Below are 18,691 nucleotides of genomic sequence, written 5' to 3' on the forward strand. Positions count from 1 at the left end.
CTCTGTCTCGCCAGTAGCAGGTAGAATTTTATCTGCCAGTTGTGAATGGCCAGGGGTTAATTACAGATCTTTGAATACAAATATCACTGCAGTTGGAAAAAAACCCACAAATTAGCCTTGGAATATATATGGATAGACAGCTGAGTGCCTCAAAGCTAAAGCTTCTGAAAACTGGCGAGGTAGGGAAAGCCAGAGACACTTCAGTAGCGCTTCTGTAAAAAATGAGGCAGCTGAACACATTCTCTAATAGGCACATGAAAATTTATTGGGAGAGCCTTAAATATCCTCAAACATGGTCAAGGACCTGATTTTTTCAACAATAGGCTCAGCCTCTTAAAATCTGTTGAAAGAAAGAGCCCCTTAGTTTTTTTGTTTCTTTTTTTTTTTTTTTTTTGTGCTGGTGTTTTATACTCGCTTTTATAACTGCTAATACCTTTTTTTTTTTTTTTTTTTTTTTTCAAATTTGGCAGTCTTGTGCTTGTATGCCCTTGCTTCACTTTAAAATTTCGTAGTGCACTGAATGGGGCTAGTTTAATATAGAAACCTGTGTATCACTCAGCAGATATAATTTCTCATTTAAATTCTTTTTCCTGGAGTGTTACACGAAGAAGCTCAGAAGCACAGAAAAGAAAGTGCTCAACTATAGCCAGCGGTGGACAGTTATCTTTTATCTGAGCTGGACAAACTCACTGCCCACAAATGGCTCTTCATGCAGCAGCCTGAGGGAGGCTCTGGCAGGACAGGGAACCAGGGGAGGTTTCAGTAAGCATGTGGGGAAGTAGGGGTCTGTTTGTAGATTCCCACATCCTCCCACAGCAGCTATTGCATCCAGCTTCTCCTCACACTGTTGGTGTCTGACCAGGAATGCCTCGCTGCTCTCTGAGGAATTTTACATAACAGTCTGGCTGGTCAGCTGAGGGGGGTGAGCATCAGTCAGCCAAGTGCTCTGACTGTTCTCGCGTGTGATGGTGTCTGGCCCTTGCCTGGCATGCCTGTGGTATAGTTTCACGTGGGGGCTTGTGGAGATGGGGTGAAGAATACATTTTTCAGGAGTTTCTTGATAAAATAAGAACCTGTATTAGCTTTGAAAACTGACCTTGTGAATTGATAAGGAGACACGTGTTTCTGCCTAAACCCTTTGAGACAGGGGATTAGGTTCCTGGTCCTCAGACACTGTGACACTTCAGAAACATTTGCCATTGGTGTCGAGATGAAATAAAGAATTCAGAAATAGGAGGCACCATGAAGATTCCCTGAAGGACAGTCTGGTGGTTGTGCTGAGCTAGGCCTTGAGATACACAAACAGGGAAGAAAGAAATTTCAAGCTTCATCTTACCCACAGGAAATTAGTGCCATAACCACAGGCTGACAAGTGTCCTTTTCTCTGAACCAAGACATAAACAGAAATGGTATGGTCAACCAGTTTGCAGAAACTGGTATAGCTCAAACAGCTTGTACTGGTACGTATTAGCAGTAGACTATCCAACATCAAGTCAAATGCTGGTCTGGTGGGACATTCAAACACAAATCTAGTTTTAGACCAGAGATTTTAACCCAGCTTCCCTGTATTTCCAATGAACCCTTGGTCTTCCTGATACTTTAGAGTCTTTCTTTCAGTTTGTTTTTAACCAGAATATTTGCAGTTGTCTAGGAAAAACCTTATTCTAATAAAATACCACTTACAATGAAGTGTCATGGGTCAGGAGCTCCTTGCAGCAGGAAGTTGTGGATAGTTGGTATTTTCACGGGTTCAGCAGGTGTTTGGACATGTTCTTGCCCTGGAAGTCCAACAGGGACTGCAGAGAACAAAGCTACCTGGTCAGGAGCTACAAGACTTTGTAGACTGGGGAAGGCAGGACATGAGATTTAGGGCAGAGGGGATGTAGCTCTGAGCTATTCTGGGATGGTCAGTCCCTAAGTATGGCCTTAGATGTCTATGAGCAGATTTGCTGAGTAGAGCCTTAACTTTAATCTTCCTGCATTTTGGCAGCAGTGCTATGGTTCTTCCTCCACACACTGCATCCTCACAGATCACGTATCCTAATGACTGTCTTCCAATCTAATGTACATGTTCTGGAGTAGAAATATTTTTGCAACTATTTCAATGGAGGAAAGGAATGAAAGGAGAGTTTCTTGTGTCATTGTGTATTTGTTGTTTTGTTCAGCTGCAGGCTTTTAAGTTCATATGCAAGTTTGGGCAGCAGCTAGTGTATCATGCTTCTGCCTGCCTCCAAGCAATTTTCCTAGCTGAGTAAAAATAAAAAAACAGAAAATGAATGGAGTTTAAAACAAGAAAATGTGAATTTAGACTCAGAGAAGCATCTTTGAAAAAAAATAGATATAACAATCACACACAACCACTTACAGTTAGAACTCTTATTCAAGAATCTAAGGGCTTTTGCTCTATGGCTGTAACCTTGGTGACCTGTGATGTGTTAGCATTTCATGTCAGGCTGTTAGGGAGCATTCCTTTCCTCCTGAGTGTTGTACAATGCTGTAACATCTTCTTCTCAAGGAGGAATCTGAGTAATTTCAACGAACATTATGGGCTTTGATATCAATGAATAATCTAATGTGGGTTTTTTCAAAGTACCATGTAGTAAAGAATTTTCTTTTTTTTATCCTTCATGTTTTTTGTGCATTGTCCTTGTTAGCTCCCCAAACCCACTAAGCAGTGAACTTTTTCACACCATCCATGGCACTTCTATCTGGATCTGCCAGGTTGGACAGGATGACTTGTCTCAATCCATCCTTGAGGACAGTTATTCAGGAGTTCTTAACTAGTGGTATCTATAGTTGCAAGTTTGTCTTTGTAGATTTTTCTCTTTGGGATGTGGGTGCTAATTTTTCACACATTTTCCTTTCCTCCATTTTCTATGACTACTCGTGGATGCCAGTTCCAGTCCTGCTGGGCACACTGGAAGGTGGATTAGAAGTGTGTGTCTGAACCAAACCTCCACAGCACCTCCCTGTGCTGTGCTTTAATTTGTGTAGGGGAACAGTATCACAGTGCACAAACTTTACTTTCAGCTGAGATTTAACCAAGAGATGTGCTCTCACTGCTGCTGGGTCCATGAGACCACACAAGGGCCAGTCTACATTAAAGCCTTCTGAGACGTAAATAGTGTACAATTTAGGTCTTCAGCACCAGTCCTTCACCCTACAGATTCATTCCTACTGTGCCACACCAATTACCAACACAGATGTAGTCACAGATGGCTCAGGGAGTACTTTTGTCTTCTTTTATTACTATTTGGAACAATAAAGCCGGTGCAATGTGATATATGAGATATTGTAATGTGCTTCTGTTCCTGACTCCCCCTGGTGTTTTTCCAGCCCAGAACAAATGGTGTACTTCTCTTCTTACTAGGTCAGTTGTCTAATATCTCTCTTTGGCCTTGTTGACATCAGTTTTTTGCTTCTGTGTTACACTCTCTGTTTGTGATGCACTCAAATGCAGTTGAGGTTTCAACTCCTGATTAAATACCAAAGTCTCTGAAACCCTGAAACCAGGCAAACTTTCCTTTGCAGTGGCACTGGATGCTTTAGCTAGAGGCCAGAAAGTCTCTCAATAATCTAAATGGAACTGGTCGTCAAAAAACTAGAACAACTTAACATACAATCACACCTAACTTGGTTTGATGTTGAGCAGGGAGCTGGTGTATCAGAAGACACTCATACACTCCTTTTTCTGTTTTCAAGGAAATTCTCAGCAGGTAAGTACTAATTTGTGCATCACTTGGTCATGTCTTCCCAGCCAGCATGGGACATCTTTGGTGTTGTGTACCCACATTCTATCACCCATATGTGCCCAGTATGTGAAGGTTATAATGTCAGAGTGTGTATCTTTATAAAGGTTGTGTGGTCATTAATGTAATGAGAATACACTATTCTGCTAACATTTTCTGTACATCTGATTTCATACTTGGTCCTCTTCTTGGCTGTTCAAGTGCTAGAGTGTATTTGGTAAGGTAAGTGGTAAGGAAATCATCCTGAGTGCCATGTCCAATAAGATCCTGATGAAACTCCTGCATTTACTGAAGATTATATGATTGAGGATGTCAGCAGTCACTCTTTTTTCTCCATTCCCTCTCCCTGTTCCTCATAGCACCTCTTTGCATCTCTTTCTTACCTTATTGTTTATAGCATAAGCGGGCTTGAGACTCAACTCTGTCATGACATACATGCTTCAGCTTCACTAACCTAAACAGTCCAAATTAAATAATATCAAACCAATTCATTTGCACACATGCGGAAAACACAATGAAGCTTAGTGGTTTTAGTGTAAAACCATTCTCCCTTGTCCTGTCTCTATCATGTGTAAAAAGTCCCTCTCCATTTTATAACCTCCCTTTAAGTAGCGGAAGGTGCTATAAGGCCTCTCCAAAGTCTTCTCCAGGCTGAACAACCCCAACTTTTTCAGACTGTCTTCAGAGGAGAGCTGCTCCTCTGATCATTTTTGTGGCTTCCTCTGGACTTGCTTCAACACATCCATGTCTGTCTTGTCCTGGGTACCCCAGAGCTGGGCACAGCACTCCAGTTGGGATCACACCAGAGCAGAGCAGAGGGGCAGAATCACCTCCCTTGCCCTGCTGGCCATGCTGATTTTGATGCAGCCCAGGACACAATTGGCTTTCTGGGTTGCAAGTGCACATTGCTGGGTCATGTCCAGCTTTTTGTCCACCAGAACCTGCAAGTCCTTCTCTACAGGGCTGCTCTCAATGACTTCTTCTCGCAGTCTGTCCTCACATCTGGGACTGCTCGGATCTAGGTGCAGCACCTTACACTTGGACTAGTTGAAATTCACGATGTTCTTACGGCCCACTTCTCAAGCTTTGCCCAGGTTCCCCCGGATGACATCTCTTCCTTTTGTTGCATTACCTGCACTGCTCAACTTTGTGCCATCTGCAAACTTGCTGAGGGAACACTTGATCTCGTTGTCTATGTCTTTGAAAGGGCAAAAGACGTTAAAGTTACATGAGAAAGCAGATTGCCATGAGCTTTTTACCCATACTCTGAGTGGAAGAAAAGCCACCCTACGTTGGTTTTCTAGAACCCCTTATTATGCCACGCAGAGAATTAAAACCACAGCATGAGTCAGTGACATCCTCTGCAAGGCTGTTGGGCAGGCCCTACTTGAGCTGCAGTACAGCATCTGTGCACCTGTGGGTGCTGGGTGGTACCCCACCTGGACAAGAGAGGCTGCCCAGGCACTTATGCCTGAGGGTCCCACCAAGCCCAGGGAAATCCCCTTGGGCACAAGGGTCCCTTTTAGCAGCTTCCCAAGAGAAACAGGGCCTGAGGCCTTTCAGTTTTGAAACAAGAGTTGGGCTGACAAGAGGAGCACATAACTAAGTCCCTCTCTGGCATGACCTATTGGAAGGCATTTCTGCTGGTTCATCAGCCTGGGGGTGGGAGGGGAGGCTGCAGGACACCAGCATTCAGCAGCAGCAGCAGCAGCAGCAGCAGCAGGGCTTCCTCCTCTACAGGGAGGGTGAACGAGCTGATCCACTGGGGCTGAAATCATGGGGATCAAAGACCCAGAGACATCCTTCTGGCCACAGGGGCTCAAAACGAAAGAGCAGAGTCATTCCTCTCCTCCCTTGGAGGGTTCATTTTGCTTTTACTGCTGGAAAATCCAATTGAAATACAATGTCTGGCTAAACTTGGTATCTTCATCACAAACGAATAATAAGCTCTCTGCATTTTGTGTGTCTCTCAACTAATGAGTTCTCCCCTTTTATAGAGAAATTCTGAAGACAGATTTCTATTATCTTTTTTTTTATTATTATTAAGAAAGGGAAAAAAGATAGTCTGAATACAGTACCTCTCAGACATTCAGCCCATCTCAAGGGCTGCCGAAACATGTAGAGTGTGATTACAGCTTCCTATTTCATTGCTGAGTGGCTCTATAAATAACAGTATTCAATGAAAATTGCTGGCAAAAGCATTGCTTTTAAAACATGAAAACGTAAAAAGAAAATCTCAATAACTAGATGCTTTTTTTTTCACCTAAGCCTCCTAAGGCTCTATAGGTCCAAAAGGAACAGATTACCGCAAGGATTTTTGAAACGACTTTTCTCTACTGTGATAACCATTTCTGTTTTCCCTCATCGCTATCAAAAATCTGCAAAGCCAAGGTCTAAAAAAACCAAATTCCAGTTGATACTGAGACTGATTTATTTCCTGAGCTGGAAAATTAACCTCAAATGAATTTGAGATCGTGAACCGAAAGGAAATCTGTACAGTTAGACTTTCATAGCCTTTGGGGCTCGAGGGGGAATCTTGACTCCGTCTCTAACATTCTTATCACACATGTGCACATTTCAGCCAGTTTTCCAGGTGTTGGACTGAGATTCACGCCTTGTCTAAGCAGATGTCCCACTGATAGTTGCAGTCCAGGAGACACTGCCAGGCTGCTGTCCTCAGTAGTTTGTTTCAGCACTTAATCAGTGTGATGACTTAAAAAAAAAAAGTAATAAAAATCAGGCTGTATCTCCTGTTTGAATTTATTTGGCTTCAGCTTCCAGCCTTCTCTTTGTGTCATGCCTTTTCCACTAAGTTCAAGAGCCCTTTAGAACCAGATATTTTGTCTCTGTGAAGGTGGCCCAGTAAAGGAGTCATTGCTCCATCTTCTTTTTTTTTCTTTCCAAAATGGGAACAGATGGAACACCTTCAATCTCTCTTGTGGCATGGCATTTCTCTAGCCCTTGAATTATTTTCATGGAGGTTTTTATTACCATACTGCCTCCCTCCTTCCAAATTCTATTCCAAAAGGGGAGGCCCGGAACTTTACCCAGCACTTGGTAGGTAACAAATTCTTAATGGAGGGAAAAAGCCAATCTCAATTCTTACCCGCCTACACCTTCAAGAATTGTATTTGTCCTTTTGCTTTGTAGTGCAGGAGATTGTAGCCCTGCTTTGTCTGTTAAATGCTGGGCCATTTTGCAGGGCCACAGCTCTTTGCTATATAGCTTTTTTTTTTTTTTCTCTTTTTTTTTTTCTGTAAATAGACTTTAGTCCTTGTTCCTGGACCTATTATTTGCATGGGTCTGTTTGCAGAGATATTTTCCCTGAATGGGCCCAGATGCTGCCTTAAAAACAGTTGACAGCGATAAAAATTCAAATGACATTTCTGACCATTAAGCAAAGGTATCTCAAGAATTTTGGGGCATGTAACCCTAAATAAAGGAGTCTGCGTTCTCAAAGAGAAACTTCTCACACCGGTTCCAGAAATACTTGGGCTAAACAGTTGTTACTGTTTTTCCTTAAATTTTGAAAGGAACAAAGGTATGTTTTCTTTTAAAAATGAGTTACATATGTTTATCAGTCATTCACAGATTGTAGACAGCTTTTCCCCTCTTCACGTGTATTGGTTTTGTTTAGCCACGTATTATTCTCTGCTCTAGAAATTAAACCAGAGCTCCAACTTTTTGGCTTTAATGAAAAGATGAGAAACTAATTAATTTTGTTGGTAATCAGATTATTCTGCGTTTACCTGCAGACTCCTTTAAAGTACCACAAAAAAAACCCCAAAACAAAACAAAAAGGATTTATCATTTTGGGTGCAACACATTTCATGAACACTTTCAAAGAATTTTGGACGGTACTAAGCAATACATCAGTTGAGCTGCAATTCTAAGCATCAAAGAGATGCAATTTACTTTCAAATAACTGATATTTTGTTTTAAAATACTGACTACTTGGCTGTCAGAAAAAGTTAATTATTTAGAATTCTTTGTTGCTCTGTTAACTCAGAACTATTTCTGCTATGAGGAAATTTTTGTGAACTTTGATAAATCCAAAGAAGACTATTTTGTCTAACAATTATCCATACTCTAGCAATGATCGTGTATGAAGCAAAAGAGACAAGTATCTCACATCAAAGTATAGTTTGATGTGAGATTCATACATATCTTTGAAAAGTACATAATATTTTTAAATCTCCTGAAGAGTGATCCATGATTAAATTAAAGACTTCGGGATGCAAAAAATTATCTAGTCATTGTCTTCCACTTTCTTATCACTGCTAGGGTAAGATTTCCAAATTGTATCAGATAAAGAAAAATCTGTATTCTGTGAACTTTAGAGAGATCATTTTATCTCTTTGAAGATAGTAATCCTTATTCCCACCAACTCTAGCATTCATTTACACCACTTTGACTGTGCAAATAGGATTTAGAGTAAGTGCAAATGTATCTAGCTCTAACTGCATGGTTAGGAGTAAAGCCATTAGCGTGAGTGTCAGGCCCTACAGTTTTATTTCCTTTCCCCTTATTTGCACCTGTGTCCCACAGTGGGAAGAGAGTATCATCTCCAGAATATAAGGATAGGGACTAAGAGCAGAGTGACACCAATTGTCACACGGCAAGGTAATAGTTTCTTCCAGCCGTCTCTTGAGCTCTATAACCTGCAAATTATATTTTTCAGGGGCTATATTCCAATAGGTATTTTTAAAGGGATAGTGTGATGATGGAGGGCTAGAGCTAGAGATAAAACAAACTCATCCAACCTTTTCAAAAGCCCAGAGCTGTCTGTGTCTGTAGGTCTGCCCTGATACAAGATGTTCACAGTGCTCACACATGCTCAGGACAACTTGCTGGCAGCTGGTGTGCTCCTCTGCGCCACAGCCAGGGCACCGTGGGATGTTTTTACTTCCACCCAAACAGTTAGAGGCTAAAAAGCTTATAAGAATAAATAAAGAAAGGGAAAGGTGGGTGCACATCTCCTTCCCCTCTCTGTTTAGCTGTCACTTACTCTCCTGGTTGATAGTAAGGTTTTGGTTGTGTAAGGCTGTCATGTCACGTTGGACTTAATGTCTGAAAGCCAAAAATACTCGAGGGGCTGGAGGATCATGTGGCTGTTCTTCCAGCCAAGTTTCCCTCAGATCTTTAAGCAGCTGCTTCAGAAATGCAGACCTTCTGGAGACTTGAAATGACTCGCAGAAGGGCTCGCTAATGACGCTCGTGTGCAGTGAACTTTCTGCCCAGGAGCGCACTGTCTCCCGTGAGCGCCAACAAACACAATCACTCGCTGGGGGCAGCTTGCTTCAGATAATCTGAACAGAGAGGCCACCCTCATTCCCCATTTCAGGAAAACTCACTCGGGTGTGCTCTCACACATAGGCTGAGCATTTTGATGAGCAGAGGTTGTTCCTGTTCTTACAATAATGTATTTCCTTGAAGTACCAAAATAATTTATAGCTTTGCTGAATGAAATCTGATGGAAAAATGTTATTTGGCAGACAAGGTATACCTTAGTCCTGAGACAAACTTAAATGTAAAGCAGGGAATAGAAAATTCCATCCTATCTCCAGCAGCTGCTAGGCTGTGGCTTCACCCCCTCCCCTTAAATGCTTAAAGCAATCCCCAGTTGCTGGAACATTTAAATTGCTTGAGCACTTCAGAGATTTTATTGCTCTCCCTATTTACTGTGGTATTAAAGTTCTGCTTCTGTGCTAAATTTGAAGCAGGGATACCTAAATAAAATAATTCACAATTCACCTAAATAAAATAATCACATTCCCATCAACATGAGAAGAGTGTTGGCCATGGGTGAGGGAGGAGGAAAACTGTGATAGGCAGGGAACAGTCACAGAAAGTGGAAATATATCAGTCTCAACACATCTACTCATACTCATGGGGCTGCTCTGGTGTTCTTCCCTTCTCACATTTCCTCTGCTCATGCTGTCAGCTTGCCAACACGAAGGGTGCAATTTCTCAGTGTGATTTTGACCTTCTGGCCCTGAGATTCCATCACTGAGGCTTCCCCTTCGAGTCTTGAACTTGGACAATTCCTTTTTGCAACCAAACCTCATCCACAATCTAAGCATTTCAAGCCTCTGTTTTACATCTTTGAAAGGCTCGATCCAAAGCTGAGTGAAGTCAGAGGAAAGACTCTCCCTAGCCTCAGTGTATTTTGGATAAAGCCCTAAGGCAAGGCTCACATTCCATACATTTTAGCTTGGATTTGGATTTTCATAAGCTTTAACACTCCAGAAAGCTGCCAGCTTCACAAATCTACATCCCATATTAAGTGTTTTCAGCTTCTTGGTTTCGTAAGAATGCTTTAAAGCTGAGAGAGGAGTTAATGAATTTTTCAGGACTATAACATGAACCAGTGACCTCAACAGCACACCAGTTTTCATTGAGGATGCTGTGTTTCCTTCTCTTGCATGAACATTTGCATCTAAGAAGTATGAATGTATATAAAAGCAGGTTCATTTGCAATGAGGAAGGTAAAAAGCTCTGTTCAGCTGGAGGGTGCTAACAGAGTGACCAAATCCAGAAAAGAAAGATATAAATGTGTCTGTTTTCATTTTCACCCTTGCTTACTCAATGTAGGCTCAGTCTGTTTTTGATTTATACCAGAACAGATTATTAGAATACCACTGGAATTTCTAATCCAAACAGATTTATTAGCTCAATCAGGTCTGACCCCATCCTGGCTAAAATCAAAGCAAAATCTGATAGGAACAGAACCAAATCCCTTTGGCTGTCTGGAATGAAGAAGTACTGTTGATGCTTGAAATCAGTACAGCTACGTCCATTTACAGGGTCACTGTCTGGCTTCTGGAATGCTTTGTTTCTTGCCATGACTGTCTCAGAAGAATATTATTTTTTCATTCATAGCAAAAATAAATGTAAAACAGGAAATAGTTTTGTCCTGTGGTGATAATTAATTTCTGAATATAGCCATGAAACTGTTTAGTACAGGAAGGGGAAAAAATTAAATATATAAAGCAATTTTTTTTTTAAAAAGGAAACAAAACCTGCAACATTCTTGGAGCACTGAATATGGAAATGAATCTGTGTAAAATACTTACCTTTCTCCTTTAATGTCCCCTCTTTGGTTTAATTATCTTGGATGTATTATGGTCGGCGTCAAAAAATCATGGGTTTTTTTACCTGCAGTGAAGTAAAAACTCCAGCCATATTATCAGGCTATGGAAATTTTACATCCGTTTTCAAAAGTATAATTATATAATCAAAAGTAGTATGCGGCTTTGTTTACCACTTGAAATAGCTGCTGCACCAATAGGCATTTCACAAACCAAAGGCATGATAATACTAGGGCAAAGAGGAGAGCTGAAAATTTCAAGTCTATCCCACTGTTACCTTCATTTGCATGGGAAACCAGCAATATCGTGAACTCTGCTCTTCTGCACCTGTTGCCAGTACCTTTTTTCCATGGTACAGGTGCCAAGACATATGGAGGCTCTAATTCCTTTGTGCAAAGAGACTCCTTTTCATCACCTTTTCTATGAAGTAAATTTAGGCTAAAAGCAGACAGGAAAAATGTGACATGAACCCTTATTGTGTATCAGTATTTTGGCTGCAGCAATTTCAAGCACCTGCAGTTTATCAAGTTAAACATAAGAACAACTGACACTGTGCGAATAACAATCGTCTAGGTGTGTGGTTTGGGAGGCAATGACACATTTTTTTCTTGCACTTTGTTTTAAGGAGCTTGGTGTTCAGCTTGAATGTCTGAAGAACAATTTGCTAAGAACATGTAATATTTATTAGAAAAATATGGGTATAAAGCTAATAAACTCCCCAGCCCAGTAAAGATATTCCTTTTCCACTTGTTATCCTGATTTTTAATTCTGAAACAAAGCAGAAATTAACCAGGCTTATTTTAACCAATTCAAAATATAGGGTTAGCTAATCAACCTCTTCCTACTGTCTTGCTCATAACTAAAAAAGGAAGCTATAAAGACTTTCATATGCAGCAAATAACAGGACAGAACACTGCTATATACTTAGTCTGACATGCCTAAAATAAAATAACATAATCAGTCTGTAATAATCAATAAAGACCTTTTGGAAGACATTTAAGATTTCAGAGTACTGAAAGATTTCAGAGACTGAAGACCCTCACAGAGGCTGCAGCATTGGGCATTTCTTGCCTGTCTCTACCTGGAGACCTCAGCAGTTACCCACAGAAGCTCTTCAACATGAGCTGAGAATGTGAGATCTCATTGTCTTCCCATGACCATGTAAGGAAAGGTTATGAAGTGCAAAAGAGAAGTAGTACCAAGCTCTCAAAAGTCCTCTAGCAGAGTTAGAGTGCTAAAGTTTTACTCATGAGTGTGAATAATTTCACATTCTTGCACAGAAGTGCCAAGAAAGGCCATGGACATCTCAGCAGGTTATTTATCTTTCTTGAGACACAGTTATGTTTATCTCATTTTTGAGAGAATACAGAAACATTAACTTTATGGCATAAAAAGCAACTCTCATGGCTTAAGGAGAGAAGAAAACCTTCTCTGGGTTTACACTTGAGTCATGACAGGAACTAGACTGAGACTTTTGCCTTTCATAACTGCATGATTTCTAAGCATCTTCTAATCAGAGTAAGCTGCACATGCTGTAGAGTCTCCAGCTATATTTTACAAGTGTCCTCTAGTGTCTGTGTCTCTTTCTTTTTTTCCCAAAGCAAGACCTAAATCCAAAAAAGTCTATTTCAAAGTTACACCATTCTCCTCCTGACACAGTGTATTTCTAACACAGCCCCCTGAATCTCTGGGCCCATAATTTATAGCATTTAGCTGCTTTTCTCTCCTGTTTGTCTTAAATTGTGGGCAACATTTTGGTTCCAGTGAAGGTGCCTCACAGATCCTGTGCACAGATGATGCAACTACCACACTTCAATAGCTCTGGCAGAACAAGTCCAGTGGCTTATTGTGTTTATAGTGATGTTTATCCTCCCTCCTCCTTTACTTGCTAGCAAGTACCAGCAAGAAACCTACTTCAGTGTATGCACTGGCTCAGTGATGTGACAGAATTCAGCAAGTCTTCAAAGGACCATGCCCCTGAGTTGGTCCCAGTGACTAGTTTACTCGGTGCTACAGGTTTTAAGTTCCCAGTGACTCCAGCTAAGCTAGTGACATTTCTGGAAATTAAGTCCCCAAAGCTGAGATGTCTTTACAACACACATCTCCCGCAGACCTCCAGGTCTTTTGCTGGTCAGGTAGAATACCCTAAAACATGGTGCACTGACCCTGTCTCAGGCCAGTTGGATGTGGTCAGTGCCTGTCGCTCTTCATGGGCTCTACAGAGACCTAGGAGGTAAAGGTGATGGTGAAAGGGAGGATAACCTTAGAATGTATTGCAATTTGTTTATCTATATCCCATTATCTGATTAGACACTTTAAAAGTCTATTTATTTGAATGGGTTTTGTACTGACCTCTTTGGCAGATGTAATAAGAAAAGAAAAAGGAAATTACTGTTTTAACTGGATTTTATCTGGAATTTTTTTTTCTTGTTTGATTGTCATTATTCCTACAGTGTTCCCTGCTCCTAAAGTCCATGCTGTTAGCTCTTCATTTACATTCTTCCTTCAGCAAAGGCTTCTTCTAAAGGACTCCCCAAACCAACTCTTTAAACTGAACACTAAACAAAACCTAGTTATTGGCACATAGACACTCAGGGATAGAGGGTTTTCTTTAAAACAAAACAAAAAGAAATCCCCAAAACCAACCCCAAAAATCCTCATTTATTGGGATCTTTTGCATAGGGCAGTGCTTACATGGGGAAATTAATCTTTGAACAGGATGATCACTTAATACCCAATTGATGGTGGGAATCTCTACCATCTTCTGTTGAACCAGAAGAGACTCCTTCAAATGTAAAAACCACCTGGAGTGATGTGTCAGGTTCAGGGGCCTCCAGCATAAGAAGGACATGGACCTGCTGGACCGTGTCCAGAGAAGAGCCATGGAGATACTCCGTGGAGCTGGAGGGCTGGAGCACGTCTTCAATGGAGACAGGCTGAGAGAGCTGGGATTGCTCCACTTGGAGAAGAGAAGGTTCTGAGGAGACCTAATAGCATTTTCCAGTACCCAAAGGAGCTACAAGGGAGTTGGAGAGGGACTTTGTACATGGACATGCAGAGATAGAACAAGGGAGAATGGCTTCAAACTGAGAGTAGGTTTAGATTAGATACAAGGAAGAAACTTTTTACCATGAGAGTGGTGAGGCACTGGAATGAGTTGCCCAAAGAAGCTGTGGATGCCTCATCCCTCACAATGTTCAAGGCTAGGTTGAATGGGGCTTTCAGTAACCTGGTCTAGTGGAAGGTGCCCCTGCCCATGTGAGGGGGTTGGAACTAGATATTCTTTAAAGTCCCTTCCAACCCAAACTGATCTGTGATTCTATCTATGAAATTCTTAAGATCCGGCTGACCCGACTGCAGTAGCCTGTGTGACCCACTGCTGTCAGTTCCTGTAGGATACAGATAAACTGCTTCCCGTTGCACCTGCACATGAAGGGATACCCTGTCAGACCATTCCCGTGCCTGCAGAAGCAGCTCCTGCTGGCTGATTACAGATGTTTTATCCATGTACCATTAGGCGCGTGCTGCAGCCATCCCCTGGCCCGGGGGCACGGACACTCCTCTGACACCTGCTTTAAAAACTGGGCTTGCCTGGAAAAAGGTTTTTTCCCGGGGAAAACCGGTTTGTGGTCTGTGGTCAGGCAGCCAGCAGGCGGCAGCCTGAGCCCGCGTACGGCTTGCAGGAGGTTTCGCCACAATGTTACGTGGGTTTTTTTGGTTGTTTTTTTTTTTTTTTTTTTTTTTTTTTTTTTGTTTTGTTTTGTTTTGTTTTGGTTTTTGTTTTTGTTTTTATTTTTGGGTTTTTTTGTGGTTTTTTTTTTTCATCTTGTGGACTTGCAAATTGTCTCCCCTCTTAAACTGTTTGAATGGTGTCTGTACAATAAGCCGTTGAACTCCGTCCATGCACCCTGTGAGGCCCCTCAGCTTCCCTCACCGCCCCTCTGGTGCAGACCCACCTATTCCAACCCCCATTCCAATTTACACATTCCCTTCCCCACTCAGGGCTCTCTAGCCCAGCCACCACCTCACTGCAGTGAGGGACCTCCATCCTGCAAGGCCTCCACTCCCATGTCTCCCCTGAATTCTGTGGGGGGTCTAGAGAATGCCAGTCCCCAGAAGGCAATGCCACTTCTCTAGGCACAGCAGCTGCTGGATTACAGCAGCATCAGGAGACTGGGGACTTCACCCGTTGCAGAGGCCAAGTTTGGCTCTAAGCACAGCAAGATTTCTCCTATGTCCTGTTCCACTCAGAGTCCTCAGGTAAAGCTGTGGTGCTGGATTCCCATCAGCCCTTTGAGCAGCCCAGACACTAATGAAGGTCTTATGTGCACCAGGGGCTGCTGCCTTAACATAGCAGTAAGGTCTGAGCTGCTGGGTTTGAGCAGCAGGGTTTGAACAGCAGGGTATCATCTGTAAGGTCTGCTCTTGCTGAGCCGGCAAGTCCCTAAGCGCCTTGTTCCAGCTCAGGCTGTCTTCCAGCTGCCGGAAGGCACTAAAGTGCAGCCAAGACCATCTTGCCCTGAGATCTAGGGTGCTGCAGCTGGAGTCCTCAAGGTGCTGCAGCTGGGTCCCTTTTTCACATTCCTGGACACATGAATGTCCATCCCAGACCAACAGCATGGAATGTGAAGTCACAGTGAATAGCTCCACACTTCCCCACATCCAGTAGGTCTCACCATGGATTGGGAATATAAACTGCTCTCAGGCAAACACCCTGCTTTTGACTAAGGAAATGCAGCAACTTGCTGAAAGCTGCTAAATTCTGCCAGTTTGCAACTGTGGAATTTGAAACACTTTAAACCCCAATGAGACAGAGAATGTGAGGTATCAAGGCTTTAATCGTTGGGTGTGCCTGAGAGCCACCACCTGGGAACAGCTCTCTTGGGGACAATTTGAAACCGTTTCTTCTTGGGCAGACCAATGGAGACAAAGCTTCTTACAGCTCATCCCCCTGCTTCCACTTGCTAAATAGCCCTCTATGCAGCCCTGGGCCAAGAACTCATGGGGAACAAAAGTGGGGAGTCTTAGACAGGAATCTTAGGCAGGAACTTCATGGAGTCTTAGTTATATGTTTGGTGCATAATGAGAAAGGTTTACCCCCAAGGCTCCTCTTGCCACTGGTGGATGGCAAGAAAAGACAACCCCGAAACCATGGAAGAGTCAGTAGTGACAATCTGCCGTGGGCTGTCCTACAGCCCCACTCTGTACACCATGCTCTGTTGTCTTCCCATTCATGCAAGAGGTCTGCTCTGCACAGCTTTTTTCTATGCAATCCCTAGTGTCACCCTATGAGATAATGGGGATCATATATGTAGGATAGGCAGGGTTTTGTAGAAAACAGTACCACTGGAATGTACTGTGAAATCCTGGATGTCAAAGGGATTTCTTACACTCTGTATATCCAAACCAGCCTTGCTGCCTTCCTACAGCTAGAAACACTTCCAATTTATAAGAGAAAATACACCAATTAAATACAAGGAGTTCTTGATTGCACATGACAACATTAGATACCGCAGTACCTTTTTTTACTCAAATAAATAAAAATAAATGTTTTGGCAACAGTATTGTGGGAGCATGTGTGTGTGGGTGATTTTTGATTGTAACTCTAGGGGTGGGTTTTCAGCTGAGTTTTCATCTCCCTGTCCCCGGAATGGCAGGGCCAGGGTTATGTGTGTCAATGGCCATGTGAGGATAAGCCTGTGGTGGGGGGATTTCTGAGCTGCAGTACTGAAGCCTTGCTCTGTTTCTCTGGGCCTCAGGCTAAGAACAGCAACCCTCCTCCATGCTGCTGTGACCACTTGCAGGTGTCTTTGCCACAGGAGGGACAACATCAGCTGTCTGACTTGTAGGGAAGCTGTTGGGAGATACATGCCTGGAGGGGGATGTAAATATAGAATATATGCATCCCTCCTCGGCTAGTAAATTTTTAGAATTTCAATTTCTGCCTGATAACGGGAAGGTGACTTAGTGCAGAGGAAATATTTTTTTTTCAGTCTTGGTGGAAAAAGGCTTTGATAATAAGATGAGCAAGACAGGAAGCATTATTTCTGGGCATTACCTGGAGCAGATGTAATATTTCATAGTCTCATGGACTCTAAGATTAAATTCTTAGTTTTTAAATGTGAATAGCCTCTTAGATAAAATAACATAACCTGTTGATCTTATTTGCACCTAAAAAGTTGAAGAAAAAATCACTTCTCCACTACTACTTTTAAAGTGGATATTCAGCTGCTTGGACTGTGACAAAAGGGATGAAAAGGGATGACAAACATGGCTTAAATACTGTATTAGCCCTCTTATTTATTTAATTTATTTGTTAGCACTGTATTAGCCCAACATAAGATAGGTTATTGCTGGACCAATTTCTAGTTGTGGCTAAAAAAGCTCTTGCTGTTGGGTGTGCCTGAGAGCCACCACCTGGGAACAGCTCTCTTGGGGACAATTTGAAACCGTTTCTTCTTGGGCAGACCAATGGAGACAAAGCTTCTTACAGCCCATCCCCCTGCTTAGTTCCAGAATGTACACAAAACAGACTTTTCTTGGGTAAAACCTCTCCTTAGTTTCCCATGATAGCATCTCACCTATGTCTCATTGCTGATGGAGGCGTTGCAAGATAAGAGAAAAGAAAAAGAAATATAAGTGGAGTTCTGTAACTACAGAGAAATGTGATCATTTGAGAATTTCTTGAATGCACCGGTATCTTAGAAGCTTAGATACCATGGAGATAGTTGCCTTAGCAATGTTTTAGCCACATAGGCACTCACAATCAAACCTGCCTCTCGTGGCAAATGATGCTGTGTTACTTTTTTTCTTTTTTTTTTTTTTTTGCAAAACTTTTGTGAATGTACAGTAAACCAGTTTATGGGTTTTTAACTAGATTTTCTCTCAAGCTTCTTGTCCTTGACATTCTTTTATTTTTTCATTGATGTTAATTCTGAAAATAAATGTCTTTCTAGCTAAGGCTTTGTACATATGAGAGTCTGTCTGATTTAGTCCCTGTTCACCTCAAGATAAACAAATCCCATTTATGGGGTGAGAAAGGATCAATTTCAGAGGTCGTGTTCAGGTTTTTGTCTTTTAAAAACTAGCACAGCCTGAGTTGCTGTAGGTTTAACATTTCCACAGCATGACATCATTCCAAAATCTGTGTATTTTCACAGTAGGCACTCAGACAAACCAAATGTTATGAAAAATGGAATAAGTAGGCAGATATCTCTATTATGATTTGCAGAGTATCTTAGTAAAACCAGTATGTAAATTTATAAAGTGAGATTGAAGACAAAAGCAATTATTTCCTCTAGTTAGAATTGGAAGTATTTGCATTTCAGAGTTATTTATTTGGAAGGAAGACAGTTTGGAATTTTAGAACAGGTTACCAGAGGTGACAATAAAGTGTTGGTGGGACAGTGGTGGCCTCTGTGTGGTGTGTGTTTTCCCTCCCAACACCTCCCAGCTTTAGATTCCACCATGCAGGAGTGGCAAACCTGTGTTTCCAGGACTTTCACTCAGGATTTTGTCTTTGATCGCAAAAGCTCTGTGATTTTCAGGCCTTGGAGAAACCCTGGAGACCAGCTCAGTGAGAGTGTGTTTGGTTTTACTTCATCCAGGTTTGTGCTCCTTACACCAGGCATCCCAGGACAGGTATTATCCCTTGCAAAATGAAGTGTTTTTAGTGTTTCTTGGTGTATGCTAGCCATGTCTAAACATGGGAGCCCTGTGAAGGCAATAGCTGCTACCTTCTTTCTTTCAGTTATTTACCACACTCTCCCTGCCTTCCCTTTCATTTTATTTCCTTCAAAGAAAACCAATAAAGCACAATTAAGAAAAGTCTTATTTATGTTGATCTTTTCC

At 41.9% G+C, this 18,691-nt stretch overlaps 1 protein-coding gene across 11 annotated transcripts in view; it reads left to right on the plus strand.

Annotated features, from left to right (window-relative positions):
• OCA2 (OCA2 melanosomal transmembrane protein) overlaps positions 1-18,691 on the plus strand; it is a 192,121-nt gene that overhangs the window by 6,080 nt on the left and 167,350 nt on the right. The window lies entirely within an intron of this gene.

Source organism: Corvus moneduloides, chromosome 2, assembly GCF_009650955.1.
Source record: "Corvus moneduloides isolate bCorMon1 chromosome 2, bCorMon1.pri, whole genome shotgun sequence".
Taxonomy (NCBI): Eukaryota; Metazoa; Chordata; class Aves; order Passeriformes; family Corvidae; genus Corvus; species Corvus moneduloides.